This window comes from Meles meles, chromosome 1 (assembly GCF_922984935.1).
Source record: "Meles meles chromosome 1, mMelMel3.1 paternal haplotype, whole genome shotgun sequence".
NCBI lineage: Eukaryota > Metazoa > Chordata > Mammalia > Carnivora > Mustelidae > Meles > Meles meles.
In genome coordinates, this window is record NC_060066.1 from 204,862,110 (window position 1) to 204,877,413 (window position 15,304).

General features: G+C 53.2%; 1 protein-coding gene across 1 annotated transcript in view; it reads right to left on the reverse strand.

Annotated features, from left to right (window-relative positions):
* Positions 1-12,140, reverse strand: part of ARHGEF10L (Rho guanine nucleotide exchange factor 10 like) — a 159,048-nt gene extending 146,908 nt beyond the window's left edge. The window contains exon 1 of the mRNA XM_045998622.1: positions 12,012-12,140. The gene's annotated coding sequence lies outside the window, so the exon portion shown is untranslated. The remainder of the gene's footprint in view (positions 1-12,011) is intronic.
* Positions 12,141-15,304: the final 3,164 nt, after the last annotated feature.

Consider the following 15,304-nt stretch of genomic DNA (forward strand, 5'->3'; position numbering starts at 1 on the left):
CAGTATGAATGGAGAACATGCAGGAAGTGGTGAGTCCTCATTATTTCATATACCATCAAACCAATCATGACCAGGCTATTATCTAAGAGAGGGAGGATCACATTTTGATTATGAAAAAAAGACAAATACAAGGATGCCTGGGTGACTCAGTCGGTTAAGCATCTGCCTTCGGCTCAGGTCCTGATCTCGGTGTCCTGGGATCAGTCCCACATCAGGCCCCCTGTTCAGTGGAGAGCCTGCTTCTCCCTCTGCCTGCCACTCCCCCTTGCTTGTGCTCTCTGTCTCTCTCTGTCTCTCTGTCTCTCTCTCTCTCTCCCTGACAAATAAATAAAATCTTTTTTAAAAGAAAGAAAGACAAACGCAATCTACCTTACATGGACGAAACTCTCTTCCCATAATACTCCTGTAGGAGTAGGAGTAATACTGTAGGACTGGCATTTTGAAGGGGTCTAGGATGCACTGAGCAACCACCCCCACTTCAAGCCTTCTAGGTTCCTCCCCACCCCAAGACCTGCATTTGTGGGGAAGCAAGCTGAGATCAAAGGCACAGCCACAGGCAGAGGGGGCTTGGGGGCTCAGGTGAAGAAGGGAACTTGACTTCTCTGAGCTATCACTTCATGGGCCTGAGTGTCAAGGACAGGCCAGTCTGAGCAGCTCCTTGTTTTGGGGATGTGGGTTCAAAGTTCTCCCAAAACCCCCACAGGAGGGGGATGGGCAGTCATGTCCAGTGGGCTGGACATGGTCATGGTACAGAGCTCTGCCACCCCAAGAGCTCTGTGGCACCTAAAAACAGTCCTCACCCTCTTCCACTCTGTCCCACTGCCTGTAAAGTAGGAACAATTATCCTGTTGCCTCTTCTATCTTCACAGAAGTTTGAAGGATCGAGCCAATACTGCTTAGCAGAGATTTTTCAACTTCCCACTAATGACATTAGCTCAATATGCTATTTGATACTATATTATCATAAATAGTCAAATTCTTATTAATGAGAAACAAGCTGGTATAGTAATGGTCAAAAGCTTAAATTCCTGGGATTCTTCCCATTGGAAGTAAATGACAGATATGGAAAGGGAGAAAAGTCGAATGGCCCCCTGTGGTGTTGGGCTGGAATCTGTGAGCTCCTAGCTCTGTCCACCATGAAGGCCCTGGAGCACGGACACCCAATAGCGATGAGCACACTTAGCAGCCAGATAGTGGCTTCTAAATACCATTCTCGGCTCAAGCAATCCAGAGCTTCTTGGAGTCACGGCTGATTCCAGAGGAAGGACGATCTGAGCCTGTAATATAGGGTTGGGCGAGAACCTGATATATTGCTCAAAAAGTGATGGCAACATCACAAAATGACAAAGAAACCAGCTCAGGGAGGCTCCCACGATCCCAGCCACGAGTAATTGGACCATCAGAATAAATAATGATTGGGAGGGTTTATATCCCGTTGAATACAATGGGAAACCCAGAGTCCATACTGATGTGACAAGTAGTAAGCCAATGAGTACCCTGAAGGCTAGGAATGGCTATTTACACTGGCTTGAGCACTTCCCCACGCAATACCTTGTAACCACCGAGGGGAGGAGAGCAGCTTCACAGACACCTCATCACCCACATGCTCAAACCAGGGACAGGACCAGCAGGGGGCTATTTGGACACCATGAGCGTCCTGATGGGATGCGTGGAGAAGGTCGCCACAACATGGCACCTGATTCCTACCAAAGGTGCACAACTCACACAATCCTGAGCAAATGTCACAAAAACCTGAAATTGATGGACGTCTCTCTAAAGGTCTTCCAAAATGCCCAGGTCACAAAAGTCAAGGAAAGACCGAGGAACTTTTCCAGATTGAGGGAAACCAGAGACCGGACAACTAAACACCACATGTGGTTCTGAACGCCACCCTTACAGTATAAAATAAAGGTCATTACTGGGACAGCTGGCAAGACTCCACAGGGACTGAGGATGAGATGGCAGGAATGCATCGTGCGCGTTTCCTGATTTTGATGGTTGGATCACCATTGTGGTGGAGCATGTCCTTGTCCATAGGAAATACATACTAAATATCTGAAGGAAAAGAACATGATAGCCATTTCCTCTCAAATGCCTCGGAGGGAAACACATTATACCCACAGTTTGTCTGTCAGTTTACAGTTGTTTCTAGAATCAGATCGCTCATGCTAATCTCCAGCACGTCATGTCTTCTTAGAGTCTCAGTTTCACCATCTGCATAGTGGGAGTGAAAGTAATAATATTGACCTCATGATTGTGTAGAGCAATAAATGAGATGATATTTGTGGGCTGTTCACAGAACTGGGTTCGTACACATAGTCCAAAATTTTGAAGAACTAGGTAATTTTTCTTTTTCGTTGTGCAATTCCCATTTCCAGGATATAGAGGAAGGTGGCAAACTCCAGTGCCCAGGGGGCCAGACTGGGGTACCACAGGGAAAGGGGGTACCCCTGAGGGCCTGGAAAGCACATGCGCCAAGTAAAGAGGACAGTCACCCCAGTTCTAGTAGATGCTATATATCTATTCTCGGTGTCCCCAGAGTTTTCTCTTTTTTTTTTCCCAAGAGAAGCCGAAAGTCCAGATTTCTATACCAAATCCCCTGATTTTTAATACTGACAACTCTTTCAAATTATAAATGGGCCAATAATTTGTGAACCAAGTGCCAGCAGCAGCAGTTCTGAAAGTTTGTCCTGATGGCTTGGAAACACCCCTTGGGAACGCCCCAGTGGGCTGGTGGTGGGGGTGGGGGGAGCACCAAACCACTGTTTGCAGTTCTTCTGCCTCTCTGATAGGGACCCGGGAGAACCTGGGGTAGACATGCCAGGATATGCCTCCCTCCACCCCCATGGGCCCTGGCAGCGGGCTCCTCCCCAGCACAGCTGATTGGGTGAGACAGTGGACATCTGACTGAAACCCGGCCAATCAGCTCGTTTCTCCCAGGAATTTGAACTTGGCGAGGTGAGAGACAGTCAAAGGACCATGGACACTGAGCTCGGAAGATCACGCAGGGCCCCAGTCAGCCTTCACAAACCACAGCCATGTTCAAACTCAGGTTCCAGGGAGACCGGAAGTGTCATAGGAAAGCCAAAAAAAAAAAAAAAACAAAAACAAAAACAAAAACAAAAAGAAAAAAAAGAAAGAAATTCAGGAGTATAGAGTAAAAGTGAGGCAGAGAGACATGTAGATCCCTTATACCTTACTCAGTGGGTTAAGCCTCTGCCTTCCGCTCAGGTCATGATCCCAGGGTCCTGGGATCAAGCCCCGCATCAGGCTCTCTGCTCAGCAGGGAGCCTGCTTCCCCCTCTCTCTCTGTCTGCCTCTCTGCCTACTTGTGATCTCTCTGTCAAATAAATAAATAAAATCTTAAAAATAAAAATAAAAATAAAGATGAGGAATATGAGGCACAAAGCCTTGAATGTCCATCCGAGTGGCCCGTTGTATTCTTACAAGCCCCCTCAGTCGCTGTTGCGAGTGGATAATATTCCTCGAAAGCCGAGAAGACTGTGAGGGATTACTATTCAGGCAGAGCCCACTGCCCATGACTACTGTCTTGATGCAGGGTGAAGAGGATTCTGGGGCCAATCAAGCCACAAGATACCACCAACATCCTGCTCTAGCCTTCTTGTACCTCCCAAAGCAGAAAAGAGGAGGGGTAGAGGTAGTCACAGCCTGGAAGAAACTGGGTCGGGGGCATCAAAGGCAAGTGTGTGGGCACAGTGATCCTCTGCGCATCAGCCCAGATCCCACAGGCCCTGTGCACCCACCGGGTCTACACGAGCACTCCAGCCTCATCCATTCCTCAGGGCATCTGCCGCTTCCGCCGGGGATAAACAGACAGAAGGCTTGGGGCCATCTGCTGAGCCAAGGGGAGATTGGATTTCTCTGTTTGGGGCCTGGCCAAGGAACCAGAAAGGACAAGGAGACAAGGTCTTTGCTTCCTGGCATCAGGTGACGGCCCCGATCCAAGACTCAGGGTGCCAGGCGACGTTCCCAGGCATGAGAGTTGCTGGTCAGCTGACAGCGAAGAGGGCCCAAGGCCCATTCTGGAAGGTTGAAAGGGACGTGGCACCGGCTACTGAGGAGGGGGAGCCGGCGGGGAACCCCCAAGGGGACACAGTGAGCCTCCAGCCTGGCCAAAAGACCTGGCCTGGCTGGACAGATCTCCAAGAGGGAAGGTCCTGGGCCTAGGGAAAGGGACACGCTGCAGTGACACTCTGGGCGGGGGTGGGGGGGGCTCAGCCCCTGCCAAGTGCCCCAGCTGTAGCAAGAGGGCCTGGCCATGGCTGCAGCCTGGCATCAGCCCCAGAAACCTTCAGCGTCCCCCAGTTTCACCGCCCAGGGCTGGGAGGTTCCATAAGTTCCCTGATCTCCCAGATGAAAGACGCTTTCTAAGAGTCATAAAACCGTCCCCACTCAGAACAATGGGCCCTTATCCCACTGTGTCCTTCACATAAACTCGGATTAGCAACGCACCAGAAGCTGCAGGCGGGAGCTTTATAGACTGCATTGTTGGACCAGCCCCAGCGTTCATTAACAACTACTGCCTCGCCCTCCAAGGAGCCTGCACAAGTCACTGCCATTACAGAGGCCCACTGTGTGCTCGGCCTCCAGGAAACCCTGCAAGGAAGGGCGCTTTGTCATTTTATGACTAAAGAAAAAGACCCAGAGAGGTTAGGTGACATGCCCACGGTCACACAGTGGGAGAGTGGAGAAGCTGGGCTTTGTTTTTTTTTTTTTTAAAGATTTTATTTATTTGACAGGCAGAGATCACAAGTAGGCAGAGAGGCAGGCAGACAGAGAGAGGAGGAAGCAGTCTCCCTGCCGAGGAGAAAGCCCGAGGCAGGGCTCGATCCCAGGACCCTGGGATCATGACCCGAGCGGAAGGCAGAGGCTTCAACCCACTGAGCCACCCAGGTGCCCCGAGAAGCTGGGTTTTAAAGCTAAAGACTGCATTCCTTCTCGCATAACCGTGTTGCCCCTCAGTCATGATCACTCAGTCCTGCCCCCATGGAACCTAAGAGGTTAAGGCCTGGTTTCCCAAGGTTTCCTCCTGGAAATAAGCATCTTCTGAGACCTATCTCAGTGTCAGCGGAGACACACTGCAGTGGGTCACATTGGAAGGAGCCCCAGCATTTCAGGGAAGGACCAGAGCCCCTTCCCTTGGTGACCATAACCTCCCTTTACTGAACATGTACAACACACGAGACCCTGTGCTCGTCATGCGCGATCCTGTTTACTCTTCAAGAGCTATAGAAAGGCTACTTTTAAGATCCCTTTTCTGAGGGGCGCCTGGGTGGTTCAGTTGGTTAAGCATCTGCCAGCTCAGGTCATGATCCTGGAGACCCAGGATCGAGCCCCATGTTGGGCTCCCTGCTCAGCAGAGAGTCTGCGTCTCCCTCTCCCTTTGCCCCTCCCCACTTGTGTTCTCTCTCACACTCTCTCTCTCTCTCTCTCAAATAAATAAATAAAATCTTTAAGAAAAAAAAAAACAACAAGATCCATTTTAACAGGTGGAACAGAGGCACAGGGAGGTAAATAGCTTACCTAAGGTCACACAGCAAGTAAGGAATGGATTCCAGGTCTATCTGACTCTATGCCACCACCCCTCCCCAAAACTTCCAACGTGGGGTTTGGCAGATACTCAGTCTGCATCAGCCCAGTCCCACAGCCCTGGCTCACAACTCTGGATGTCACCCCAGATGCATGGAGGACGACAAAGGCAGGTGCTTCTTACTGGGTACCTTCTAAGCCCTTCACCATTTCCCATCTACACAACAAGCCTCAATGTTGATATTGCAACCCTATTTTGCAGATAGGGAGACTGAGGCTCAGAAAGGGGAAGTATCTGATCCACCAACCCCCAGAGCTGGTAAGTGGAGGTGTCAGGCAATCTGCTGCTCCTGGTGTCATGGTTTATTTTGCCCTGAGAAAGTTCACAACCAATTCCCAACTGGGCAAACCAACCAGACAGCTAGGTTGGCTCAGGTTCCCCCAAGAAGGCCTCAGACCTCACACAACCTGCCTCCAGATGGCACAGCACCCATGCCCCACCCTGAGAATCTGGCATGGGGCCTCCCCTTCCTCGCCTTCTGCCACTGCTAAGGAAAGCCAGGCTGCCCAGCTCAGGGATACCTATGGGTGCTTGGTTAGTGCCGGAGACACTGGTGTAGGTGATCTTCATCATCATCTTCTTCATCATGACCATGGTCATTGTTACCATCACAGCTAACATTTATTGAGCACTTACTACATGCCAGGCACTGGGCCAATACTTTATCCATACTATCTCATCAAATTGTCACAATAATCCCATGAAATAGACACTGCCATCATCCCACGCACCACATAAGAAAACTGATAAACAGAGGCTCTAAGTCTAGAGCACAAAGTACTGTTTTGTTTGTTAAATAGTCTGTCTCCCCTGCTATCTTACAATCTGCAGGATCATGTCTGTTTTTCACAGAGCTGTTATCTCCAGGTACAGTGCCTGGAACAGAATAGCTGTTCATTAAACAGTCTGTAGGTAGATGGATGGGTATATGGATGGAAGAGTTGATAGACAGACAAACGGATGGATAGATGGTTGGATGATGGGTGATGGTTGGATGGATGGACACATGTATAGATGGATGGACATATGGATGAATGAATGATGGTTGGATGGGTCCTTGGATGATGGGTGGATGGATGAATGCTGGATGACTGGATCATTGATGAGTGGATGGATGGATGGATGGATAGATGGATGGTAGATGATGGATGGGTGGATGATAGATGATGGATGGATGGATGGTAGATGATGGATGGATGGATGGTAGATGATGAATGTATGGATGGTAGATGATGGATGGATGGATGGATGACGGATGGATGGATGATAGATGATGGATGGATGGATTGAATGGATGGATAGATAATGGAAGGGTGGATAATAGATGATGAATGATGGATAGATGGATGATGGATGGATGGATGGATGGATGGATGGATGGATGGATGAATACAACTGAAAAGTGAGAAAAAAAAGAACTAGGGGACAATACCTCTCCCCCTCAGTGAAGCAGGAGGAAGCTGGATGCAGTTCCTCTGCTAACTGGAAAATTCCCTGGCCAGGAGTCCAGGGACAGCAGAGAACAGTACGCTGATTTTTAGGGAAAGGAAAAAAGAAGCTCCATGCGGTGATGAGCTTTGTGACAGCTTAACAAAAGCAGCAGCGCATTGTCTGATCGAGCATGTTCCCCCTTCCCAGAAATCACCACTCTGCTGGGAATTTCATCTCCTCCATCCCCAAACCACAGGTCTCTGAAGCAGGGGCAACCACAAAATGTGCCCAGTGTAGTAAACTCCCTGACCTATGGCTCCAGGACTGGGCCCAGGAACAGAGCTGTGCCAGACCCTGGGGTCTGGTCAGAGTCAACCCCTGGGTGCCACCTCAGAATTCCGGAACCCCCGCCGGGACCCTTAAGCTTTAGGAGTCTCATTCTGTAGTTAATCGGAGAGATCTCACCCTCACCCACCAATCCCCATATGCTGTGAATTCTGATCAGTGGCTCGAGCCAGCCAGTTGGATTCCAGGGAGAGATCCATGGGAAGCAGGCTGCTCTCCTGCCCCCACTGTGCTGGCCAGAGCCTAGGGCTTCCAGTTTCCTGTGGGGAAACAAGACTTACGGACGAAGAACCCAGCCATCTCAGGAGAGCGGCCACTGAGACATGTGGCCCGGTTTTGTAGTTTCCAGAGAAATTTTAAGAAAGAGAAGAAACGACCATAAAGCATTGCATCATCATCATAAAACACACCTGGCTGCATCTGCTTGTCTGCATGGAACACGGCATTAAGGTTCTGGAAAGCACAGGGAGATGTCCTGCCATTCTGGGGCCTCATGTAATTTGTTGGAAATTGGGGATGGGGAAGGCATTGGGGTCAGAGGCGGGAACCTCCTTTTGCTGAGCACTTACTGTGCGCCAGGCCCAGTGATCTGCCTGGGATAACGTGGAGCCTGTACAACACGTCCGTGAGTCCGAGATTATTATCTGCTCTTTCGTACGTGTTAGCTGAGACCAAGTGAATCACCCAAGTTCACCCATCAGAACGGACACAGCTGGGATTTGAACTCAGTCTGACCCCAACATCTCCATAGTTTTCGCCCCCTAACAACAAGGTGGAAAGGACCTCGGGAGGGCTCTCTCTGCAGCTGGGCAAACACAGACATCCCAGATTTATTCCAGCATCGACCAGACCAAATAGGAACGGGTTTTTAATGGCGGTCACTCCAGTCCTTGCTAGTCAGCCACGCATCAGAAGCACGCTCGAGCCTCCCCACATTCCTGTGCTCTGGGGCCTTGTGGCCCCATGGGAGGAGGGATGGCTGGCAAAGAGCCCAGAGGGCACCTTGGGACCTTCCATTTGAGAGATTCAGAGACTTTCAGAGCTGAAAGGGCCTTTAGGAATGATCCAAGCCAGCCCCCTCCATCCACAGACGGGTAACTGAGGCCCAGAGAGGACAAAGGATTGGCTCAAGGTCACACAGGGCATGACGAATGGAACAAGAGCAGAGGCAGTCTCTTGGCTGTAGCCCAAGGTCCCCTTCCCACCCTCTGCCTATCTCATACCATGACTCTGGAAGCCCTTCTATCAGATAGAACGAATGGTTGTCAGATTTAATTATGACAACGCTCTGAAGACCCAGGGAATCGGGTAAGATGGGGGGGGTGGGAGGAGGCAGGGGGGCTACCTAGCCCCGTTTCCTCCCTCCCTCTGCTGGGGCATCAGAAGTCCCTGCCCAGGGGCTGAGCTGGGCTTGGCTGGTCCTGGAGGAGAGGTCACGGTTACCTGCAGAGCAGGTCCCAGCACCGCCAGACCTCCCTCTTTTCCTGTTCCTCTCAGAACAAGAGCTGCCTCTGTCTTTGAGACAAGGAATGATGGGGGAGGAGGTTCTCTCTCATTCCGCTGAAGGGCAAAGTGGGAGGAGGCTTGAACAGGGCAGCTGGGAACTCACTCCATGACAGCACCATCCCACCTGCCTCAGACCCACCTGCTAAGCTCCTGGGGACCTGCTCCCATGAGTATCCCCACCTTGAATTTGCTGGGAACTTCCACCCGCCGGGAGCTGTCTCTCACCAGGGTTGGGGGGGTGATCACTTTGGGGCGCACACAGACCAGGTTCAAATCCCTGCTTCCCCATCTCCTACCTGTGACCTTGAGCAAGCTACTTGGCTTCCCCGAGTCTCGGCTTCCTTGCTGCCGAGCTCAGCTCAAGTTCCCTCATCCCAAGCTAATTGTGGGGATTAAATGTCAAGGCTGTCCCAGCCACAGAGGGGACTGGCGACGCCGCTTGGGTAATTACTCTCTCTGTGCTAATTCTCTGCGTCCAGACCATGTCAAGGAGGTTTTTACAGGCATTCCCAGCTATGACTATAACTCGCAGCCCTCAGATAGATCACAGGGAAGAAACTGCCAGCCCCTGCACCCAGATGGAGTGACCCAGGCCCCAAGAGGGTGAGCAGCAGGTCCAAAGTCCCATAGCATGGACAGGCAGAACAACCAGACCCCGTGGTTCTCAAGTTCCCACGCAGCCCGGCCCAGCCCAGAGGCACAGAGTGAGAAGAGCTTAAAATCCAGAGGCAACCAAGCCAGGTCCCAGTCGTGGCTGCGCCAGGAATCTAGCACGTGACTTTGGGAGGTGCGAGCTTTCAACATTCTGAGTGATGACTTCTGTGCCTTTGGTCAGCTGTGTGACCCCAGGCCAGTGACTGCACCTCTCTGAGCCTCAGCTTTCTCATCTGTGAAATGCTGGCTGTCAGGAGGATGAAACGAGCTAGGGCGTGCAGGACACCCGGCATAGAGCTGGACACTTGGTAAGCACCCAGTAAATGGAAACACAGTCATGGGGGCGTTACTAATAGTCAACATGGCTGTTAGTATTATTATCATTATTATCATTAGTATTAATTAGTACTAGGAGGAGGGGAAGAGGACAGAACGGAATCAGCCTGGGAACCTCCCATCCACGTGACTGTCCTAGATATGACATGCCGGATGGTGACATTAGGGACTCTTGTTGCCTTCTGGGTGGTAGGGATGTGAATGGGGCCAGACCAGTCACCCCCTGAAGACCCCAGAGTCCCGCGGACAGAGGACACCTCGGGGTAAGGATTGTTTCCATGGGTGCCAGAGGAACCCAGCCCTCAAAGGGACAGAAGAGAGGTGGTGGTCCCCAGAAGAGTCTTGAGAGATCCTGATTCATGGGCCAAACCCTGGGGCGGTGGCCTTGCCTTGGAAGCTTCTGTCCCAGGTACACCAGGATCCTCCAGAGGAAAAGCCAGGAGGAGAGGCCAGCCTGGTGTTAGCACACTCTGTTAGGAGCCAGGAGAGAGGGCCTGACTCTGCCCTCTGTTAGCTGTGTGACTCAGGCAGGTTGTCTCACCTCTCTGAGCCTCTGTCCCTCAAGTACAGGGATCATCAGTCCTGCCTGCCCAGCACCCCAGGCTGGTGGGTGACCCATCGGGACAACAGACACAGGCTTCCACTGCCCCTGTTAATCATCAAAGGACCCTCCATAGATAAAGCCAGGCGTAGCATAGCAGAGGCCCCCTGGAAGATGATAATAGGAAGAAGGACCTGGACCCAGGACCAGCCCCTCCTGCTCTCTCTGCCATGACCACCCATGCCTCCTGCCTCCCTTGCCCCGATCGAGCGGGCTCTAGGCAAACCCCCAACGGTGGTGTTTGGCGCTGAAATCCCGACCAGTTGCTCTTAACACTTGCTCTTCCCTCGACACGGTCCACCCCGGAAGTCATTAAAATCGTTTGTGCAGGACTCTGCATCTAGGGGGTTGCGCGAGGCCAAGAGTGACCTGCCACAGAGCTGGAATGTGGGGGAGGGACAGAAGCTTCAGCAGTGACGGGACCCAGGGAGGCCGCCAGAGGAACACACAAGCATCTAAATGCCCCCCGAGACCCCCACCCCGCTAAGCCTCAGCATCTCATAGCGGCAGAAAGTAAGGCAGCCAAGGGCTTGTCTGGCCTCAAATCTCAGCTCCCCTCTTCTGAGCTGTGGAATCTTGAGTAAGTTACTATAACCTCTCTGTGCCTGTTTCCTCCGCTACAAATGAGAATGACAATGATAATAAGACTTACCTCCCACATGCAGGGAGGACCAAATGAGTTAACCCCGGGGGACTGCGCTTTGTTAGCTAAGCACTAGTCGCTAAGTAAGGACCCGGCAAGCATTACGTCATCGTAGCCAGACCCCTGCGGCCCTGCAGATGAAAGAGGCTGTCTCGGAAAGCAGCAAGCTTAGATAGTCAAGCTGTGGCTAAACAGCCACCTGTCGGGGACTCACTGCCAGGCCTGCCAGGGTGACCTTCAAAATGCTGCCACCTGTGAAATAGTGCATGGGACCTTCCTCCCTCCAACACGGCCAGGAGAGAAGGAGGTAGGAGAGGGCTATGGCGGGGTGGGCGGGGGATGAGGGGGAGATACAGCAGCAGGAACGGGGGGCAAGGACAGACCCTGGGCAGGGAGGAAGCAGCCGGGTCAGGTTTCCAGCCACCGATTCGCACTGTGACCTTGAACTCCTCCCTGTGCCCCAAGCCTCAGTTTCCCCAGCTTTGAAACAATGCCGTTGAACTGAGTGTCCTGTAAGGTCATAGTAGGCAGCAACCATCAAACTCTGTGGCTCTGAGAAGGGAGTCAGGGAAAGTTCCGGCCGTACCCACACCCCTGCCAAGCTGCCTCTGCATTCCTCACCCCCACATGGCTCTGACCTGCCCCACAGGTGGCCGCCAGGGTCAGGGCCGTGTCCACGGAGGCTCCCAGCAGAGCTCTTCTTGCGGAACCTGGCCCAAGGCATCCCCGAGTCCCACCACCAACCGAGAGGGAGCAGGGTGTCCCTGGGCCTGGAGCCCAAGGGTGTCAACGAGAGCAGAAACCCCACACACACCCCGTGACCTCCAAAGGATCCTCCTCCAACTCAGTGAGAGACAGAGATGTATAAAAACCCCAGATCTGACCTGGATTCCGTGTGGTCCAGTCCCGGCCCTCGGGGAAGGACGCGCAGGGGGCAGGAGGGGGTCGAGTGCCACCGGCAGGGAAGGGTCCTGTCTGTCGCAGCAGCTGGCAGGGCAGGCAGGAGCTCAGGGGTCAGGTACACTGGCTCCCTGAGCCGGGTGTGCAGAGAGCCCAGGCTTGTGAGTCACTCACCTGCCAGACCTGCCAGGCAGGCAGGCGGGCAGGTGGCAGGACAGGAGGCGGCCCTAGCCGCCCCCAAGGAAGGACTGGCCAGAGTCAGGCCCAGCAGGCTGGGCAGGGCTGTGCCGGGCCAGGCCGGGCAATCAGTCATCCGCCTGGGAGGACCAGGAAGTTGCTAGGGTGGGGAAGGGAGGAGAAGGGTGAACAAAGGTGGGGGCCTCTAAGGGGGGTGCAAGCAGAGGGGTGAACCACGGGCAGCTGCCCATCCCACCCCAGCCCAGTATGGGGCGCAGGGCACGGGCACAATGGAGGGTTCGAGGCTTATCCACAGGATGGGATTCTTTTAACCCGGGAAGGTGGAAAAGAAGATGCTTTGAAGTCGGAAAGTTTCAGGTTTGAATCCCTGCCTCTCCCAGCCACGTAACCTCATCTCTCTGAGCCTTGGTTTCCCCCCTTGCTCCTCTAGAGTAACAACAGTTGTCCTGATCAGATCAGTTCTCGTGAGAATTAATGAGCCCCTGTGGAAAGGGCCTGTTGGGATTCTTTTTTTTTTTTTTTTAAAGATTTTATTTATTTGACAGCGAGAGAGAGATCACAAATAGGCAGAGAGAGAGAGAGAGGGAAGCAGGCTCCCTGCTGAGCAAAGATCCCGATGTGGGACTCGATCCCAGGACTCTGAGATCATGACCTGAGCCGAAGGCAGCGGCTTAACCCACTGAGCCACCCAGGCGCCCCGGGCCTGTTGGGATTCTTACTGTCCATGTTAATTGCCCCCATATTGTAGCCAAGTATCTGATGAATTGATTAAGAGCCTGAGTGCCTGGTCATCAGGAGAAGTCATGCACCCCCTCCTCTGTCCTCACTGTGTACCCCTGAGACCCCAGGGATGGGTCTCAAAAGTTTTGCCCTCAAAACACATGCAGACAGCTGATTAAATGCACATGGACGCTTGGGTTTCACCTTAAACCGAGCCCCCCCCCCATTCTGCCACAGGGCATTGGAAATCAGGCCTCAGGGTCTTACATCAGGGGTCAGCCAACTGGCAGCCTAGCCTGCAGGCCAAATCTGGCCCATCCCCTGTTTTTGTAAATAAAGCTTTATTGAAACACAAACACACCCATTTGCTTATTGCCTGCTTTGGGGAGATAACAGCGGAATTTAGTAGTGATGGACTGACCGTAGGGGCCGCCAAACCAAAAATATTTGCTGACTGCGGTCTTTTATGATGATGATGATGGTGGTGGTGATGGTGATAATCCTGGGTTTGGACTCTCAGAGGTTCTATCCACTAAAAATTCTCCATGCATAACTTCACCTAAGCCATTTTGCAAAGAGGGAAACAGTTTTCCGAGAGATAAGAAACTTGTCTGAGGTCACACCGAGCGTATACTAGATGGCTATTTTGAGTTAAGGGCTGAGGGAAACTAAAGCCTCAGGTTCCACTAGTTACCTGAGTGAGCACGCAGGCCCGGGGCACCGTGGTTCAGGGCACCCCAGTAGGACCGAAGGTTCTGTACCCCTGGAGAAAGTAAACACAGGCCTGATTGACAGCATGCCTGCCCGGGGGGGCCACCGACCCAGAGTCAGCTGGGACGTGGGACAGGAGGAGCACAGGAGGATTAAATGAGATGGAAAGCCCCTGGAAGAGCATCGCAGACGCTGGCAGGAAGCCCTCGTGCTTGCAAGCGCTTCCTGGGCTTTATCATTAGGGCTAGAAGGGTGAACCAAGAGGAAGGAGGGCGGAGAGGGGCCCCCGCCACCTGCAGAAGTAGCCTTGGGGAGAGCTCTTCCTTTAAGAGGGCCTGCCCCAGAGTCGGGAAGGCTGGCTTCGGGTTCCAGGGGCCTTATTCAAAGAAACGCCCGTCCACTACGGCCTCCTTCGCCTTTATTCCAGCACCTTCCCTTAGCCCAGGGGAGAGGCTGCCACTATGGGGAGGCTGCAGTCTCATCCCCAAGGCCCCACCCCAGGGGGTCTCTGCCTTTGCACCTCGCCCACCCAGAAGGGCTGACCTGGGCTTTCCACCCCCAGAGAAAGCTGAGCTCAAGTCAGAGAAGGAGGCCAGGAGGGGCTGGGGTCACCCTTGGTGTTTTTCTTTGGAAACCCAGACCAGCCCCCACTCCCCCATCCTCTAAAGGTGTAAAGGCATCTGGAATTTCCCCTCCTGCCCTCTGGGATCTTCTCTTCTCTGGCCCCTCCTTTTCTCACCCACCCCCAAGGCCCAGGCGGCATGGGAGGCAAACACTAGCTGAGAAGCCATGAGTTCAGGAAAAAAAAAAACTTGGTAAATCTGCCTCCACTCCTTGTTCCCAAACCATCGATCCCGCTAAGAGGTCTGCTCAGCCTGCTTTTCCCCCATTCAAAGGACACACCTGGTGGCCGGCACATCGCTCTGCTAGGGGAGGCAGCAGGGACCACGGCCCCCCCCCCCAAGCATATTGGAAACACCTGTTTGCCAGGAGCGGCTGTGCCCACCCGAGACCATGTGTTCAGTTACTCGCTGAGCCCGTGCCCCAAAGAGCCCCCACGCACTGCACTTTCCGAGCAGGGTCTGACCACTGCAGCATGCCGGGTTCTCCACCAACGAAGGCTAAACTTCAACGTAGAGTATAGACATACGCACCCTATGCCGGACCCTCTTGCCCGCCCCACTATAGGGAGGGACTGGGTCCTTACCAACCCCCACCGTCCCCCCCGCCAGCGCCAAAAGATGCGCAGTGAAGATGCGCGGAGGGTATGACTCTCCCACGCTGGTCAGGACTGACCTCTCTTCCCTCGGCACTGCGGACACTTTGGACCCTTTACCTCTGGCGGTGGGGCCATCCCGCTCCCCACAACACGCTTAGCGACATCCCCGGCCTCCGCCCCCTAATGCAGTAGCCCCCACCTATCCTGGCTGTGTCAACCGAAAATGACTGCGAACCTTGCTGCATGTCCCCTGGGGGTCAGAGCTGCCCCCCGCTGAGAACCCCGGCTCTTCGGCCATCAGTGTCCTGGGAGCGCCTCACCAGCTTACTAAAGAAAGCAGAGTGGGCAGCCCCAGCCATTTTATCAGTAAGAAGCTGGGATTTGCTGATATCAAGAGAGTGTCCCGTGTCACGCAGGTAGTGGCTCATA